This window comes from Palaemon carinicauda, chromosome 5 (genome assembly GCF_036898095.1).
Source record: "Palaemon carinicauda isolate YSFRI2023 chromosome 5, ASM3689809v2, whole genome shotgun sequence".
NCBI lineage: Eukaryota > Metazoa > Arthropoda > Malacostraca > Decapoda > Palaemonidae > Palaemon > Palaemon carinicauda.
Window position 1 is genome coordinate 17,267,669 of NC_090729.1, and position 20,703 is coordinate 17,288,371.

Here is a 20,703-nt window from a genome sequence, read left to right on the forward strand (position 1 = left end):
ACAAAGAGTAGTCTCCCATTTTTGGGATATCATGTTATACCTCCAAGGAGATTTACCATTCGTTATTTCTCTCATAGTATTATCAACTAAACCAATCCAACGATCTTACTATTTATTATAAATTAAATTTCTAATGGTAGAAACAATCATCACAGAGAATAGGGTACCTTCTTATTAGCAATTCAGCTTCAGCATTCTTTGTCAGTAAATCTGCCTTTTCATTTCCAGACATACGAACATGAGCCGGAACTCAGCAATATCGAACAGTTATACCTCTTAGTCCAATAATAAAAAGCTATTCAAGAATATTTTAAACTATAGGGTTACTGGAACGAGAAAACTTCAGCTTGAAGGACACTCCTTGCATCACTAAATAATGGTAAAATTACCCTCCTCCTGCCACGCTATTTTCTCAATAGCGGTTAGTATGCCATACAGTTCGGCAGTAAATATGGAAGCTGTTACAGGAAGTGCATATCTACAATTTAAATCATTGCTATATACTCCAAATCTAACGCTAACATCAGATTTGGAGCCATCAGTATATAATAAAATCAATTTCCTATGTTCTGCAACATGTTCAATAAAAGAGGGTGGACTTCTAAGTCACTCATATTCTTTTTAACACCGTTAAAATATTTACAAAAAGGTGTCTCAGGTAATTTCCAGGGAGGAGTTGATGATATCTTAAATGGAATCACCTTACTTGTAACTATATCAAGACTGTGTACCAACTGTTTCACCCGAAGAAGTATGTTGAGTGCCTTACAAGATTTGCAGTCTGATAGGCTAAAAAATTAGGAAGTCTTTGGAAACTAACCCAATACCAAACAAGAGAGAAGACTTTCGGTAAAGGTCTAAAGGTCCAGCGTCAACAAGGAGGCTTGGGATAGGTGAAGTTCTATCATTCTGATACCAAATTGGTGTATAGAATCTAAAATCTTTAGTCGACTTGGGGTGGCTGAGGAGTATATTTCAAACCCATAACTAATTTTCGATAAACTTTAGGGCCTTGTATAACTTTGAAATAGTTTTATGGTCGGCTCCTCATGATGTATGGGAAAAAAACCATAAGATTCAGAGCCTCAGGACACTTTGCTTTTAAAACTTTCAATTGAGGAAACCATGTAAGTCTACAATTGAATATCAATCCTAAAAATCTAACTTCTCTTACAAATGGGATCCGTAGACTTTTAATGTACTATACATATCAAAGTCTGGATTTACTCCCCGAATACAACAGAAATGGACAACAACAGATTTGTTTGTCTAGATCCTAAATTTATTCATATCAGACTAATGAATTATTGAGAGTTATAATTTCTCTTAACCAATTAAATTTTAGTTCCAGCAAATGATATGGAGAGAACATCTATAAACAAGGTCGAAAGAATATTTTGAGGAATGACAGGATATCCCACTGATGGCTTATTCAAATATCGTTACATTCGGCACACTAACCTAAGGAACTCCCTCTTCCTAATATTTCCTCTCTGACTGAGATTCACGCACTCTAACATGGAAAAATCTATGTGAAACATATGCTTGAATGAACAATGGTAGCTCTCCTGTCAATCCCAAATTAGGATTAGTTTTAAGTATACCGTATCTCCATGCAGTATCAGATGCCTTTTCAAGGTCTAAAAAACGGATTTTGAGCAAAGCGAAAAATCTATTTTGGGGTGAGATAGCCATGGCATCCTGATGGAAGGTTCCTTTTTGGTAGCTTCCTTGGGTATATAACTACTAAATATTCCCAGAGAATTTAACCACAGGTTATCACAGAATTCTAACTTCTGGAGCGAGTATCCTAAAGGTTTCCCTTTAAGACATCGTATATCAACAGGGGACGCATGTATTAACGCACCACATAGCTATCTACACCCTACATAGAGTTAACACTTCGATGTGTAGGGGAGGAGAATAGCTGTGGAGCCGTTCCACAGCTAATCTCGTTCGTGGCTACTTTTGGTACTCGAGACGTAAACAAACGGGCGCCATTGCTAAATGACGTCACGTCCGTCCTCATCCTGAAGCCAGTTGCTTGCCGATCACCATGATACAGCAGAGCAGGGTGGGACCTGAAAAACTGGACGAAGTAGCAGGGAGGGTCCATCAGGACGCCATGGCTATCTCGCCCAAAAATAGATTTTTCGCTTCGCTCAAAATCCGTTTTTTGGGCTCAAGCCATGGCGTCCTGATGGAAGAATACCAGAGAATCAATGTATCGTGGTAGATTTTCCCCTTTTAGTGTAAGTGCCGAGGGCTTTGAACAGGTTAGCATAGTAATCTTAATAGAAGAACCGTAGGGAAGAGAACTTCCTGCCTCCCTAGCAGTGAAGTCCCCACGGGCCATGCCGAAGATCAAAGTGGTCATCGAAGGGCTACTCACCTTGCTGGGAGAACCTGAAGAACTTGGAGACAAGACTGAATGGTTGGCATTCATATAGGAACATTCTCAAGGGCAGACAAGTGGTGATTAGGCACTGTATGTTAATGGAGAATTGTCTGGTCTCTAAGATATGAAGTAAGTAAGTATTCGTGTAGGAATATTACATTGCACAGGTGAGTATATAATAAGGGTTGAAACCTTAGTAATCTTCATCAACCATAAGAGGAAGGGGATAATAAAACTATGACAGACGCGTATTTCATAGTATAAGTAGGAGCGGATTGAGACGCACAAGTAATAAAATAGAAATTTTATTTCACAATTGCAGAATATATTAATGAAATGCAATAAATATGTAAAAGTAATTTACAACAAATTATAATGTACATAGTAATGAAAGACGTGCTCCTGAATCTGAAAGAGAATTTCAAAATTATTAGTAGGCACTCGTTCCAGAGGAACGTCAGTCTTTAAAATTAAAACACATCATGCTCTAGGCATGCGGCACTCGTGTGACGACTATGACATTTCACCTGGGATAAGAATAGTATATGAAAAACACTAAGTGTTTTTTAAATCACTAGGTATCACTCGAGGGTCAACATAGGCACCCGTAGAGTTAGAGTCCCAAGTAACTCACTGTTCTATGCAGAGTTAGGTGCAGGTTTCATAACACTACCTGCGGCTACCACAAAATGTTTGACTTCGTGCACTTGTTTCGCATAATGTTTGAAGAAAACGCGCGAAGATTTCCAGCCTGTGAAACTCTTAAGGCTTTCGAAATCCATACTCTGAAAGAAATTCAGAGACGAAGCAACTTTTCTAGGATCGTGACCGGCGGGTGTACTGTCAGGAACCGCTCTGCGAATGAAGTAGGTGATTTTCGCTCTTAGTTGTTTCAGTGACTGGTCGCTGCCCGATGTTTCTCCTTTGAAGAGTTGGCCTCCACCAAAGTCCGAAGTTCTGCGAAGATAGACCTTGAGGCTCTCTACTGGACATAGAGAGTCATCTTCTTTCAGGGGGCATATTCTCCAAGGGCCACATCTTTTGGTGGGTAATTCGTTTTTGGCGAGAAACGTCGGATCCGGGAAGAGTGTAAGGTCTCCTGAGTCTGTAAACAGGGTATGACCCTCTTCCCTTGATAATGCCACTATTTCGCTGACTCGGGCTCCTGAGGCAAGAGCAAAAAGAACCATTGTCCAAGTTGGAGGCAAAATGGAACACCTTGTCCAGAGACCAGGAGATCGGTTTTGGTGGGGGTGCTGGGCGTAGACGAGCGCATGCTTTCGGCAGTTTATTGAAGATGTCGTTGGACAGATCAATCTGGAAGGCATACATCAGTGGTCTAGTCAAGGCCGATTTGCAAGTAGAAATCGTGTTGGCTGCCAAGCCCTGTCCATGAAGGTGAATAAAGAAGGACATGCAAAAATCAATGGTGATTTCCGTAGGATTTTTTGCCTTGACGAATGAGACCCATTTTCTCCAGGATGATTCGTATTGCCGTCTTGTGGATTCGATCTTGTATTCCTGGAGAAAGTCTAGACTTTTCTTCGAGATCCCAAACCTTTTCTTCGCGGCTAGGGAGAGAAAATCATGAGATGAAGGTCCTTGATTTTCGATGATGAAGCGAAGACAGTCGACTTCTGTACTTGCTGGGAGAGAACTGGGCCCGGGAGAGGGATCAGCGTGGGCTGCAGCTCCAGGACCAGGGGGTACCAATTGCTCCGGGGCCACTTGGGAGCCACTAGGGCCACTGTCCCTTTGAAGGTTCTCAGCTTGGAGAGGACTTTCAGCAGAAGGTTGGTGGGAGGGAACAGGTAGATCTTGGACCATCTGTTCCAATCCAGTGACATGGCGTCCACCGCTTCTGCCTTGGGGTCCTCGTACGGGGCCACATATCGAGGAAGTTGATTGTTGTCGCTCGTTGTGAAGAGATCGATCTGAAGTTCTGGGACTTTGTGAGAGATGAAGGAGAATGATCTTGCGTCTAGAGACCATTCCGACTCTATCGGGCTTGTCCGGGACAGAGCGTCCGCCGTCACGTTGCGGAATCCTTGTAGGTGACCTGCAGACAGGTGCCACTTCTTCTTCTCTGCCAGACGGAAGATTGTCAGAAGCACCTGATTTATCTGGGGCGATCTTGAGCCTTGGCGATTGAAACATCGAACTACCACCGAGTTGTCTAGGGTTAGACGAATATGGATCGAGGGATGCGGAGAGAGTTTCTTCAGCGTTAGAAGGACCGCCATGGCCTCCAAGATGTTGATGTGAAACGTCTTGAATAGGGGAGACCATGTGCCTTGAGCCTGTTTTTAGTGGGAGTGACCTCCCCAACCCTCCAGCGAAGCGTCCGTGTGGATGTTGAGTGATGGAGGTGGGTGTTGAAGAGGGATGGACCTTTTCAGGGCCATTGCTTCCGACCACGGCTTGAGGAAAAGCCGAAGTCTGTTCTGGAGCCGTCTCTTGAGGTCTCTTCGAGCGATGGATGCAGAACGTCTCCAGACTCCCGCGGCATCCTTTAGCTGTGCACGAAGCACTGGGTTTGTCACTGAGGCGAACTGTAGAGAGCCTAGAACTCGTTCCTGCTGACGTCTTGAGATCCGTTTGGATTTCAGCAGTCGCTTGACAGACCCTGCTATTTCCTTCCTTTTCTTCTGGGGGATGGAAAGGCGGTGTGACTGAAGGTTCCACTGGATTCCTAACCATTGGAACTTCTGAGCTGGAGAGAGGCAAGATTTCTTTGCGTTTATCTTGAATCCCAGGTGTTCTAGGAACTGGGTGACTTTGCTGCAGGATCTTAAACAATCCTCGGGCGATGGAGCCCAGACTAGCCAGTCGTCGAGGTAGGCCATCACCTGGACGTCTTGGAGGCGGAGCTGTTGTACTATGGCGTCCGCCAGCTTTGTGAAGATCCGAGGGGCCACGTTGAGGCCGAAGGGCAAGGCCCTGAAGGCGTAGCTTTTCCTTTGGAGACGAAATCCTAGGTAGGAGGAAGCGTGGTGGTTCATTGGAACGTGCCAGTAGGCATCCGCCAGGTCTATGGAGACCGTGTAAGAACCTCGAGGCAGAAGGGTCCTTATCTGTTGGAGAGTCAGCATCTTGAACTTGTTGTTCGCTATGAACTTGTTGAGGGGGGATAAGTCTAGAATGACTCTGAGCTTGTCGGAGTCCTTCTTGGGGACGCAAAACAGTCTCCCTTGGAACCTGGTTGACTTTACCCTCCTTATCACCTTCTTGTTCAAGAGATCTAGGACATATTCTTCCAGAGGGGGGTTGAATGTTGGAAGAATTGCTGGAAGGTTGGGGGTGGTTGAGTCCAACTCCAGCCTAGACCCTTCTTGACGATGATGTGTGCCCAGGGATCGAAGGTCCAACGATCCTGGAATTGGCGGAGTCTTCCTCCCACCGGAAGCACTTCATTGCTTCTGGTGTCCCAAGGGATTACTGCCTCGGCCGCTAGCTCCCCTTCCTCCTCTGCCTCTGGAGGGACGGCGAGATGCGTCTCTGCTTGCACCTCTGCTTGAGCCTCTACCTTTGGGACAAAAGGTAGTCGTCTGTTGCTCGAAGGCAGGGGTGAAAACCGGTGACTGGGACAAGACCGGTTGGGTGACCAGTTGAAAGGTCTGCTGTGGCTGAGCAGCCACTTGGGGAGTAGCGGGTCCCGGAAACTGCCGTCTCTGTTGACGTTGCTGGGGTTTTGGCTTGGAGGATTTCCTCTTAGGTTGAGGGCCATCGTCCTGAGAGGATTTCCTCTTCTTCGACATGCCCCACTTGTGGAGAAGGTTCCTGTTCTCAGTGGCGGCCTTGTCGGTGATCTCTTTCACAAGATCAGAGGGAAAGAGGTGCTTACCCCAGATGTTGGAGGAAATCAGCCTCCGGGGTTCGTGTCTCACTGTGGCACTTGAGAACACGAATTCACGACAGGCTCTCCGAGCCTTCATGAAGCTGTACAGGTCCTTAACTAGGGTCGCCATATGCGTTTTGGCGAGCACCATGTAGTGGTCGGGGACTCTAGTGTCAACAGCCATGACGTCAAGCTGTACTTGGAGGGACATGGATGCGGCGAGCCTTTCCTTCGTGTCTTGTTCCCGACGAAGGAGATGGTCATTAAGTTTCGGGAGGTCTTCATTAAACTGACGTCCAGCAACGTCAGGATCTAGTTTTCCCACCACGAAGGTATGCTGGATATCCTTCCAGTGTCGAACATCGGAGGGAGTCACCAGGGAGAAGGGTCTGCACTCCTCCAGTGCAGGGCAAGGTTTCCCTTCTTCCACTGCCTTGTGTACCGCAGCGAAGGCCTTTTCCATGAAGGGGAGGATCGCATCATCAGGTGCGACGTAGGTAGGGTGCTTCTTGCTCAGTGCCGGAAGCTTTGAGCAGGTAAAACCCCTACTTTTAAAAGCGTTGGCCAGCATAGCCTGGGCCTTCGGGAGATCGAACACTATCACCTCCTTAGGTTCGGTCTCTTCTTTAGAGGCAGGTTCGGATCGAAGCCGGACGTAACAGTCCGGATAAGCCTCAAAACTCGGGAAGAACTCCACTTCTTCCAGGGCAACCGAGCCGACCTTCTCACTGATGAAGATCCTGCCCGTTGCGATAGGCATATGCTCAGCATACCTCCAGGGGTTGGCGTGCGAGCATGCCGGGAGGTCCTTAACCGAAATCCTTTTCGGCTCCTTGGAACTTCCCATGGTCCTGATGTACTCGTGTGTCTCACGGAGGTAGACGGGAGAGATACTTCCGTCGGTGTAGGAGTTGGGGCGGTGGTGGAAGGCGGAGCGACCTCCTGCTCCGACTCGGTGTATTCCACTTGGTCCTCCTCATAGTCCAACTCTTCGGCCATGAGGTTCCTCACCGTTGTCTCCGAAACCTCCGACATACGCTCCGCGTTGTCGGTATCCAGGCGACACTCATGCATGGACTGGGCCATGAAAACATCGGGTTCCACCGTGATCTGGACGGTGGGGATCTGATCCTTGGGGACCACAGAGTCTGGGGATGCCTTTGGGAACAGTAAGGCCCTCAAGTCTTCAGTGGCAAGGTACGGTCCAGTGGCGTTCTTCTGGAAGCCACGCACCCATCTGCATAGCTTCTCTCGAGAAGCGTCCCTAACCTCCGCTGAAGGAGGGTTATTGAACGCCTCGACCAGGCGTTCCTGGCAGACCGTACAGTTCTGCGGGTCCCAAAACTTCAGATCACCTTTCTTGTTGGCACATGGGGCGTGGGTCCTACACGCCGTGTGCCCATAAAAGTGCGGATGCTTCACTGCACAGAAGCCGTGGTCGCACTTCACGTGCTCCTCCTGTAAGAGAAAGAGAACATGAGTATGGGGGACTCATAAGAATGACTTCTATTCTAAAGTTAAATATTAAATAATTAATCTTTAACTTAATATTGAGTGTGATGATCAGAGAAAAGAAGCAGATAGACACATACTCCGTGTAACCCGCCCGGCTGGTTACCGTGACCTTATCCATAGACAATTTGTTGTGACCGAAGTCACAGGACAGAATTCAACATAGAATGCCAGGAAGGCAGTGGGAATTCTATTGGGAATTGCCAAGGATATAAAACTGGGACTGAGGCCACTCAGACCCTAGAATTGGGAACGTAGAAGATCCCATAGGGTAACGGTTTCCGGCAACCAGCCGCGCTAAGATACACACAGCATGCTGGAAATCTATGATATGCAAGAAGACAGCATGGTTACTAATAGAACGGTAAGATAATACCTATCTATTTATGTAATCAAACCATCTGGTTGCGATGTAGGGCTATCAACATGAGATGATAGCTAGTAGAAGGGGTGCAAGTCGCTTTGACGCCTCCGGAAGGCTCCGGCAGACCGACGGCACGCCGGAGGCCGCTCCAGCAGAGTTTCTGGCATTAGGGAAGACAAATATAAAAGTCAGGGGTAATACCAGGATGGCGGCCGCCGGCACAGCGGCGGCACGCTGGCGGGGAGTGGCGGCTCCGGCAGCCGAAGGTTGCCGGCTTGGTGACAGGGACAAGGATGGGTATAGCAGAACCGGACTGCCGGCAGTGGATGCCGGCACTCCGGGGGCCGGACCGGTGGACGGACGACCGAAGCTATGAGGTAAGAGGGAAGGCCATCGGCTGGACGCCGGCGGGAGGCAGAAGTCCCCCGGCACACGGAGGACTGGCGGCCCAGAGGGCAAGGGATAAGTCACCAAGGTAGGAGGTGGGTATCACCGAAAGGGGGGGGGGGGGGGCGGCAAGGGACCGGCACCAGGATAGTGAAAGAGACAGAGGGAGGGATGAAGGGGTACGGCCACGGACCCCAAGACATCCCACCTGAGTGAGTGTACCCATGATAGAGGCTAGCCCTATCACCCAGAAGCAGGGGCCGCAGAGGACCGGGAGCCAAGGTAGCCCAAGGGAGGGCTAGGGAACACCCAAGAGGGGGGGGGGGGAACCCCTGCGGACAAAACGCATCCAGTGGCTAATCCCATAGGACACTATGAAGGGTATATGTACCAGAGCGGACTGCACACAGGAGCTCAAGGTAGCCCTATCACTCCACCCTAAGGAAGAGTTGTAGGACAGGGGACAGATGGGTATAGACTAACCTAAGTATAGGCTAGGCCATACAAGAGATAGGTGGGGAGGGGAGAAGAGAAGGGTCTTCTATGGAGGAGGCTCTGTACCAAAGCGGCCACCAAGGAAGGGAGGACGCTCCCTAGCCTAAGGTAAGGCAGCCTGTCTGAGAATGGTGCATGGGTATCGTTTCAGCAAGGCACAGAACTAACTCCCCCAAAAACTAACCTAGAGCAGGGATGTTACACCCTGAACTAGGAAGGATGGAAGACGTATCGCTATTGCAGGAAAGGTCGGAGACCTAGCCCCAGCAATAGAGGAAGGACTAGCCGTTCCTCATTCTCGGACACAACCCTAAGGGGGGATCATTCCCTTAGGGAGGACAGAGAAGCGATATACACTCTGATATGAGCTTGATCCCCTTACGTGGTAGGGGGAGCAAGGCTACACAGAGGGGATGCCCTAAGGCAGGGGATGAAGGAAGCATATAGGGGTCCTACTTGTAGGTTAGGTTAGAAAGGCACACTATCTAACCTGTCCCCTACATTGTCCCTGAAGGCGAAAAAACTTGCATCACAGTCAATAGTATTGTAAAATAATGCCACTATCTTCATAATTAAACCTAGGATCACTGAAATATATCATTCATGAACACTGAAGTTAGGCGCTCTGGCCTAGGGGCTAGACTAGCAAGCTGGTATGGGGTCAGATGATGACCGATAACAAGGCGTCAAAACACGATATATAAAGTTCCTAGCTATGAAGACTAAATAACTAATAGTATCGAATAGTTAATGAGGCCGGAAAACGCTGTTGAGGCTAGCTAAATAAGGCATGCAAAACAACAGCGACGCCATAAAATGGCGGGTCCGGTCGAGGCACAGCTCTGCCACAAAACATCAAATATCTCGAAAAGTAAAAGTCACTTTACGGTCAGAGCTTAATTAAACAATACTGGAACCTTGTACTCAACTTTCCAGAAGAAGGCGAGGCCGAGGGTAGAGACATGGCTAAGATGCAAGTCGATAAAGTACGCACAGGGAAAAGTCCGACTAGTAAGGCAAGCTACTAAACGAAGGATGAGGACGGACGTGACGTCATTTAGCAATGGCGCCCGTTTGTTTACGTCTCGAGTACCAAAAGTAGCCACGAACGAGATTAGATGTGGAACGGCTCCCCAGCTATTCTCCGCCCCTACACATCGAAGTGTTAACTCTATGTAGGGTGTAGATAGCTATGTGGCGCGTTAATACATGCGTCCCCTGTTGATATACGATGTCTTAAAGGGAAACCTTTAGGATACTCGCTCCAGAAGTTAGAATTCTGTGATAACCTGTGGTTAAATTCTCTGGGAATATTTAGTAGTTATATACCCAAGGAAGCTACCAAAAAGGAATCTTCCATCAGGACGCCATGGCTTGAGCCCAAAAAGGCTTATTCAACTTGAAGGGTTTACTCTAACCAAAAAAAGATATCGTTATAATTCTATGTTATAAAAAGAAATATCATGAATAATATGCCATGCTAGAACGACAGAATTATCAAGAAAACGAATATTAAACTAAATATCAGTATTATTAAAATCTCGCTAACCCATCATTTATTTCTATCACTTTCTTCAGATTCAGTGAATTTATATGTCATAGAAATATTTTTTTAACTGGTTCCGGAAACACATGGTATGCCAATACAGTATTATAAATTTTTTTTTCATTTATAGTTATTGAATAAAAACGCCCACAGTATAATAGTGTCGTTAAAGAAAATGGACAAATTCCATTAGAAAACACTAAGATTTTGAATTCAATTTACGAAGTCAACTGTTACACAAATATCATTTTACCCATATAATGTACATACTCCAATGACTTCGCGAGGAATTAAATCAGATTTTGATGATACCTATAATTGGATCATATTTACCCAAAGGGCCAACACCGTTCTCTCTCTCTCTCTCTCTCTCTCTCTCTCTCTCTCTCTCTCTCTCTCTCTCTCTCTCTCCCTCTCTCTCTCTGTCTGAGTATTATTCTACCTAAAATTAATTTTGAGATATATCTTTTACAAGAAATCATATCGACTGATTGTGACGGGCCGAGAGAGGGTTGTGAACTCAAAGGCAGGATGCAATCAACTGAGTTGTTTATTAAAGAACACTCTACTTTATATACAAAACCTCAAGGCAACAGAATATAACATGCTCGAGAGACAGACAATGTTACAGAGCAAAACCGGAGACATGATCATTCAGGTTCTTTTTAGTGCGAGGGAAGAGCGCAGATACAAGCATAATATATACAAAATAATTATGTACAATTGTGTGACACACGGTTGGTACATGGCTCCCCCCCTAAAAATTACATACTGTACATGTTAAATAGGGCGCCCTGATCTAGAGAGGTGAACTGTAGGCGGGTCATCTGGCAGAAGATAAGCAGGTTTTAGACAATCAATGGAGACCCAGTCTTCTTTGCCCCGAATGTTTAGTAGGAATGCTTTCGGACTGCGTCGAAACACAAGGAAAGGGCCCGTGTAAGGGGGCGTTAGTGGTGGCTTGCTAGTGTCGTTGCGCAGGAAGACGTGCGTTACAGAGTGCAAGTCCGTTGGTATGTGATGCTTCGCTGGGGGCTTGTAAGTCTGGCGGCACGGAGTAAATTTTCCTACGACGTGACATATGCGCTGGAGATCGTCGGAGGAGGTTGTAGAAGTAAAAAATTCGGAAGGGACGACCAACGGGTCGCCATACACCATTTCAGCTGCCGAGACGTCGAGGGCGTCTTTAGGAGTGGTCCTTAGTCCCAGGAGGACCCAGGGAAGCTGAGTAAACCAGTTGCAATCCTTGCAGCGGGACATCAAAGCTGCTTTGAGGGTGCGATGAAAACGTTCAACCATTCCATTGGCAGCGGGGTTGTATGCCGTTGTCTGATGTAGGGTGATGCCCAGGAGATTCGCTAATGACGTCAACAATTGAGAGATGAAAGTGGTTCCCCTCTCAGAAGTAATATGCTCAGGGATACCGAATCTTGAAATCCATCCAAAGAGTAAGGCAGATGTACATGAGATGGACGTTGCAGTTTCCATGGGAATGGCTTCAGGCCAACGAGTGGAGCGGTCGATGACGGTAACGATGTCCTTGTGATGTGGGTAGGGGGCCTACAACGTTGACGTGAATGTGTGCGAAATGACGCTGAGGTTGAGGAAAGGTGCCCACTCCTGAATCCTTGTGTCGATGTACTTTGGAAGTTTGGCAAGAAGTACAGGCGCGGACCCAATCCTTAGCATCCTTAGAAATGCTGTGCCAAATGAACTTTGCCTTCAGAAGCTGTGCAGTAGAACGTCACGAGGGATGTGAAAGGCCGTGAATGGAATCAAACACCTGTCGGCGCATGGGAGCAGGAATCTAAGGTCGCGGTCTACCAGTACTGACATCACAGAGGAGGGTGGTGTTTGAGTCTTCGAGGGGAAAGTCTTCCCAACGGAGGGACGTGCAGGATGTCCTACAAGCTCGATACTCTGGATCCTGTCGTTGGGCTTCAGCCAGGGCGTTGTAATCCAATCCAACTTGAACGGCAGCCACCGTGTTTCTTGACAGGGCATCGGCAACGGGATTCATTTTCCCAGGGACGTATTGGAGGGTGCAATTGTATTCAGCCACGGCGGAGAGATGTCGGCGTTGCTGGGCGGACCAGGCGTCAGACTGTCGAGTGAAGGCGTGCACCAGAGGCATGTGGTCTGTGCGAATGACGAAGGGCGTACCTTCTAAGAAATGGCGAAAGTGACGGACAGCCAAGTGCACCGCCAGCAATTCTCGATCGAAGGTAGAATAACCCGATTCTGCCTTGGACAGTTTTCTGGTGAAGAAGGCCAATGGGTGGGGCGAGCCTTCGACCACCTGCTCGAGTACTGCACCATTAGCGACGTCACTGGCATCGGTGGAGAGAAGGAGAGTGGCGTGTGGGATAGGAAAAGTGAGAGCCCCGGGAGTTGATAGGGCCTTCATTGCATTGCAAAAGGCTGCTTCTTGAAGGGGACCCCACTTCAGGTCCTTTGGCTTGCCCTTGAGGGAGGCGTAGAGGGGAGCAAGAGTGGTGGCAATGGCTGGCAGAAAACGGTGATAATAGTTGATCATGCCCAAGAATTCCTGCAGAGCTTTGTCGGTCGAAGGCGCGGGGAAGTTCTGAACGGCTGCTACCTTCTCAGGGAGGGGATGGACTCCTTCAGGAGTGATACGGTGCCCTAAGAATGACACTTTGTTGGCTCCAAAGGTACACTTGTCGTACCGGACTACAAGGCCGTTTTGTTGCAGGCGGTCGAGCACGATGCGCAGGTGACGGAGGTGTTCCTCTTTTGAGGACGAGAACACAAGTATGTCGTCCACATAACATACACAGAAAGGGAGGTCCCCTAAGATGCCATCCATGAGACGTTGAAACGTTGCCCCAGCATTACGAAGGCCAAAACAGGAGTAATTGAAGGTGTATGTACCAAACGGAGTGGTGATGGCGGTCTTGGGGATGTCTTCTGGGTTCAGAGGCACCTGATAATACCCCTTCAGGAGGTCGAGCGTAGAAAAAACCTTCGCTTTGTGCAGGTAGGAGGTCACGTCGGCAATGTTTGGGAGGGGGTAGTGATCCGGTTCTGTTTGCATGTTCAAGCGCCTGTAATCCCCGCACGGACGGAGAGAGCCGTCTTTTTTCAGAACGATGTGTAAGGGTGACGACCATGGGCTGGAGGCCTTTCGACAAAGGCCCATTTCCTCCATTTCAGCGAACGTCTGTTTGGCGGCTGCCAATCGTTCCGGTGCCAGACGTCTGAATTTGGCGTGAGGAGATGGGCCTAGGCATCCGTGGGTGCGTTGATGTGGAGAGCAAGGTTAGAGGGGGCGGGTTGAAGAGGTGTCGACAAGTACGAGTCTGCGTTGACAAATTGTCGGTGGGCGACATCGACCAGAAGGTGGAAATGAGAGAGGAAATCCGCACCGAGGATTGGCATTGTGACGTCAGTAACGAGAAACTTCCAATTGAATTTACCGTTTCCGATTGATAATGTGAGGTTCCCGTAACCGTAGTTGGGTATCGCAGATCCGTTGGCAGCTACCAAGCGGACGTCGCCAGATGTAGACAGACTACGTCGTGCCTTGAAGAGTTTCCTTGGCAAAAGAGAACGACAAGCACCCGTGTCTACCAAAAATCGCACGCCCGTTCCTGCATCCTGTAAAAAGAAAAGATTAGAAATACGGGAGGCCACCGCCACAAGCGATGGCCTACTTACACGTTTTTTGGCCACTGACAATCCTTGGCACATTTCTTCACAGTTGCTCCGAATCTGAAGTGGTAGTTGCAAAACTGTGGCGGATGGGAGGTAGTAGGTGGCTGTAGAAGTCGTTCGTTGGGGCGCGAGCGATTGTTGGGTGGTGGGCGGCTTTGTCGCCGCTTCGGCACGTCACGGGGTAGGTGTGTATGTCCTACGGCATTCATATCAGCTTCGGTTGACGTTGAATAGGCATCCTCTTCGTCAGGGGTGGAGGCGTTGATGGAGGTCTTGAAGTGGCTGTCCATAAGGGCGTCGGCTTTGGTCATCAAGTCCTTTATGGGTAAACTATCGACATCGGGTATGGCAGTGCGTAGAGGTTCGGGTAAACGGCGTATCCAAAGGGCACGAAGTAGGTTCACCTCACGAGGAGAGCCGTCTGCGGCAGGTTGAAGGCGAGCGATACTGGTCATTTCCCTGAGGGAAAGCGAAGCCCTTTGGTCCCCCAACGGTTGTTGCGAGAGCTGAAAAAACTTTGCTATACGGGCGGCTGGCGACAGCGAGTACTGCTGCAGAAGGTATGTTTTGAGGGCGTCATACGCTATTGGGGTGTCTCCTTGTTCACAAAGCCAGTCGGATATTTCTGGGAAGGTGTGCTCGGGTATCGCCGCGAGAAAATAATCCGCTTTGGTGGTTGAGCGAGTCACGCCCCTGATACGAAACTGGACTTCTGCTCGCTGAAACCAAGCAAACTCCTCTCCGCTGGCAAACGATGAAAGTTTGAATGGAGCGGCCGCAGCACCAACTGCCGTAGAGTCCGCCATAGTACCAACGATGAAGGGGCGAGGGGGTGGGGGTGGAAGGAGGTGGGAGCGAGTTGACTTCCGGGGTCACCAATGTGACGGGCCGAGAAAGGGTTGTGAGCTCAAAGGCAGGATGCAATCAACTGAGTTGTTTATTAAGGAACACTCTCCTTTATATACAAAACCGCAAGGCAACAGGACATAACATGTTCGAGAGACAGACAATGTTACAGAGCAAAACCGGAGAAATGATCATTCAGGTTCTTTTTAGTGCGAGGGAAGAGCGCAGATACAAGCATAATATATACAAAATAATTATGTACAATTGTGTGACACACGGTTGGTAAAAGATGCAATATTAAACATAATTATAGGTATACTGTGTGTCTCACTGGTGTATTTTGAGGCTTCATCAATCTTATGGTAAAATTACATATTTTCTTAAATATTCATATCTAAGAATACTTTTTTTTAATAGTTTTAACAAATTATTGGACTATCCGAAGGTATACATTTTTACTTTGCTTTTAAAAAGTCAATGAGGTAATGTGTGAAATACAGGAAATCCCACTGAGAAAAAACTCTTTCTATTGGACAGTTGAACATAAATTACAAATCCCAGTCACTAAATAAGGGTTAACAGTGAATCAAAGCAGTGGGCTGAAACTGCATTTCAATAGACACAGGATTTTGTAAGGTACAAGACATTATGGACAACATTTTGATCTATTTTGGGACTACTCTGTTCCCAAAGGTATAGAGTTGAATATATAATAAGGCAAAACATTCTCTTTCTGTTTAAAAAAGAAGAGGGTAGACTTTACAAAGCCAACACTATGACCATAAAAGAACATAAAACAAATAAAGCTAGATATCCTACTAAAAGAACCTGAAATCATTGGTCAGAACTTCCAGTTCCTAAAAGTCGATTACTCGGTTCTGTGATAGGTGCGTGGATCACTGAAAGAATACTTTGCAACAGTCTGCAAAGATTTATGTGGGTACCAAGGTCCGTTGTTGTAAAGTAAAACGCATGATCTGCCATTCCTCTCCATAAAGTCTTTCTGATAACCAGGAGACGGGGGTGAGGGGGGGGGGGGGTTATATATCTGGGACGCCACTTGTGAGTAAAAAAAAAATATGATATATAATAAACACGAAGAATCAATTTCGTCGGTTCGTACACTAAAAAACTACGTGATTACTCAACGTAATAAAAAACGCCATAACTGTTTGCAAATTAACAATTTCAATTATTATTCGACCGTGAATGCTCACGTTAAGTTCCTTTGTTTACAATGCTTAAGGGAAGAAACTTGATTTTTGGGTCAAAATCACGAATTTTAGTTTTACCGCTCTCCATTAGCCTTTAGGTGTGTACAGTTGTCAGACGAAAGATGAAAGCAATCTGGAGTATTTAAATCGGTAAAAATTGCAATTTTTTGCATGCATATGGTAACCCTAGAATCTACCTGACAGCCATATCATCCAGCGATCTAGCTATTTTGCAATTGGCTTCTTTGGTATTGGATTGTATTAAACACTAGTTTTCCTACAAATATGTTCTACAGGTTTCCTATGAATATAAGTGAAACTGTGGGCTTATTTGATGATATTGAGGAGGACTTATCATAAGTGCTATCAGATGATGAATATGATACAATTTGCTCTGATAATATTACTGATGCAACAAGTGTTTGTGTTGATGGTGACAATAAAAGAAACAAGAAGAAAGAGCATATCTATTGTTCCACCGAAAAAGAAATAGAAAGTACATGCAAGCAAAGGAGATGCATATCAGCCAGGAGCCTGTTAGAGTACCAAACCTGGCAACAATGAGTAGCCTGGCATGCTATGAACTCCCCCCCCCCCCCCATGCAAGAATAGAAAAATAAGCATGTCTAAAAGAGGGGATAATACGTTTCTATAAAAGAGGGGACAAGAGCCCTGTACACTTTCCAATAAATGAGGGGACCAGGAGCCTTGTACACTTTCCACATCAGCTTTATCAACAAATGTAAGTAAATCAAAACTTTAAACTGTTATTTCTCAAAATAGTATTTTTTGTTATTGAATTGCTAACTACTTCCTTATTTATGGACCAATTTGCAAAATTAAAAAAGTATTATAATTCTGGATGATTTTAGAAATAGAGTATATTACAAGAATTTTCCTATCGCCCCCCCCCCCAAAAAAAAAATATTAATGGGAAAAAGATTTGATTTTTTTTGACATTTTTTTTACGAGATGGAACCAAAAATATAAGAAAATTTTAAAAATATGCAAATCTGGTTGTATTGTATATACTATAAGTCCTATGTTAGTTTTTTTATTTTTAAAAATGATTCATAAATAAGGGAGGAGATAAATTTGGAAAGTAAGAGAAAAAGACCACAAAAAATAGGAAAAAAAAACAGAAAACAAAAAAAAATTCAACTTAAGGGAGACTAAAATTGGCTGAGGTATTGTGTATATATAAATACATATTCTGTGCAAATTTCAATGTCATCGTGCAAAAATTACCCCACCCCCACCCACTCGAGTTTCTCCCCTTAATGGAATATGTAGCCCCTAAATATAGGATCAGTAAAGATCTAGCAGGAAAACACACTAGGATGCTATGAACACTTCCTCTCTCTCTCTCTCTCTCTCTCTCTCTCTCTCTCTCTCTCCTCTCTCTCTCTCTCTCTCTCTCTCTCTCTATTCATATATATATATATATATATATATATATATATATATATATATATATATATATATATATATATATATATATTTATATATATGTGTGTATATATATATATATATATATATATATATATATATATATATATATATATATATATATATATATATATATATATATATATATATATATATATATATATATATATACATATACAGAAAGATATGTGAGTTAGCACTTATTTCCTCTCTCTCTCTCTCTCTCCTCTCTCTCCTCTCTCTCTCTCCTCTCTCTCTCTCTCTCTCTCTCTCTCTCTCTCTCTACATCTGGTGTCATGTGTACCTCTTAATAATAGACAGATATGATGAACGCAGTCAATTTTTATGATTCCCGGAAGCTAATAAGATTTAAGAATATTTCAAAATACTTGCAATGAAAAATTACTTTAACTCAGAGGGCTTAAAATTCTTTAGAGATGACTCTATTGTAATCTAAAATGAAGAAAGTTATTTGATCTATCCTTTAGAAACTAGTCCTATCCTTCCTCATTTATTCGCAATTATTTCTGTGTCAAAAATAACCATGTAAAGGATTCGTCTACACCATATGTACCCTTTGAAGACTTTCAACGGAATATTCCGAAAACTTTGAAGCAAATATCAAAAAAGGCCGTGGCAGGTTATTGCACAAGATAATTGGATTGTTGCAATTAGATTTTGTTGGACTTTATATTTTGTTTTCAGACTTTAACAGATTTCCCGAATTCAATTTCCCCATACCAATCCATAAATGACAAAAATATGATTATTTTCCTCTTAAGAGGGGACATGTGAAGCCCAAAACAATAAAATAACAACGCTTCCTTCTCATTTTCACATAATCTCGCTTTTATAACAGTTTTAAAATTCTACGAATCACTACGATTGATACGGTAAGTAAATGGATGATAAGGAACTTATGGGATAAGGTGGCACCAAATAAAAAAGAAGTTATTTTGGGGACACGTTTAAATACTGAAAACATATAGGGGATTGTTAATTTTATATAATCTTATAAGCTCGCATTTTTTTGCCTTTTTTTTTTTAAACTAAAAAAGTTTGAGTGCTACCTTAATTAATTTTTATTTGTTTTCCGAATTAGAGAAATCTTACTTTCCTAATTTAATTTCATTTTCATTATTTAACTTTAAAAAGTTTTTTTTTTTAATATCATTTCATTCGTTATAAATTCAGGCAAATAATAGATTTCCATATCCAAGCTTATTAAATGACCTTTCCACATTTATATATAAGGATATTCAACCAAAACATACTACCATAATTTCAGGTCGTAATATTTTTCTGAACTTTTTGGCAAATATTACGAACGCTGATTTAAAGACAAGTAGTGTAACAGCTTAGTGAAGTCGAATGTACTTACTTCTCTCTCTCTCTCCTCTCTCTCTCTCTCTCTCTCTCTCTCTCTCTCTCTCTCTCTCTCTCTCTCTCTCTCTCTCTCATTAGCAACTCTCTGGTGGATATACGAGGTGCCCTCATACTGAGGGACCTGGGGGAACCCAAACAAAAAATAAGGCAATAAGGTTAAGGCTCTCTCTCTCTCTCTCTCTCTCTCCCTCTCTCTCTCTCTCTCTCTCTCTCTCTCTCTCTCTCTCTCTCTCTCTCTCCAGAATACTCAAACCTGCTTAATACTTATATCATATCTCTAATGTGAAGTCTTTACCCCGAGTGTCATATGGAATTCCTACTAAAATCACCAAGTGTGGTTACAATTTAGATTTGTACATGTTTCCTTATCATCTCAGATAGTAACTTTGTTATAAACTCTTATTAAGCCCGATATTTACCAGCAGTTTTAATTTTTCTTTTAGAGTTTTATTTGGATACTGCCTTGGTAAATAATGAATAACTGTGAAGATTTTACCCTTGCGCTGTACAGCGATTTATGATTTTTGTTTATATCTACCCATGGCATGATTTACTGTAGTTATTCGTTCGTTTTCAAATTATATTTCATACTTTGCACGATTTATTTAAGCTACCATTCTTCCTCTCTAGATTTTATTTAGATTACTCTATTGTGTCTCTCTCTCTCTCTCTCTCTCTCTCTCTCCTCTCCTCTCTCTCTCTCTCTCTCTCTCTCTCTCTCTCTCAGAATATATTTCCTAAAGCTTTAATCCCTCAAGCAATTACCCAGATACCACCCCAACCTAACTTCTTCTACTTTTCTCGAACTTTTTTTTTCTCTTATCAAAAGGGATTCTAATGGAAGAGGAACCTTATCTTTTTTCTTGGTCAACAACTTTCCCTAATTTGCTGAAAACAGCTGTTTTTTTTTCTTTTTTACATCATATGCGGAGCAGTGAATTACATTTGTATTTTGCTGAAATGTCTTTTTTTTTATTTAGAGGAACAGGTTTGGTAGTTTACTGTACAATTTTTGAAAGTAAAAAACCTTTTTAAATGTTTCTACTTGGTGATCGATGCTAATTATTCATGATTAGATATCCTTTGACCTAACCTACGACTTCACTTCTTCAATAAGAATGTCGCAATGAGGCTAGATTACCCCATAGTAAACGAAAAGTGTTCGGTACCATTTCACGGGGACGTGCGGAGAGAGAGAGAGAGAGAGAGAGAGAGAGAGGTGAGAGAGAGAGAGAGAGAGAGGAGAGAGAGAGAGAGAGAGAGAGAGAGAAAGTTAATATAAATAATCAGATTTAATTTATTAGGCAAACAAATATTCTAAATAGGATCACTTCATCATCAATGACTGTACGTCATTACTAATACTCATTTGTATGGGTCATTAATATCTATTGAAAGACAGGTTTTTCCTTTGTGGTCCAATAACAAATGTGCCTCCATATAAATCTGCTAGTGATGAAGGCCGCTCTCCCTGGCCCTTCTTCGGTGCCAACAAAGATCTAGCGGATCACGCTGAGGGGTTATGAGCAACAACACCTCAGTAGTGGCTTACATCAACAAGCAAGGAGGTGCCTTTTCAAAGCGGCTATCCTA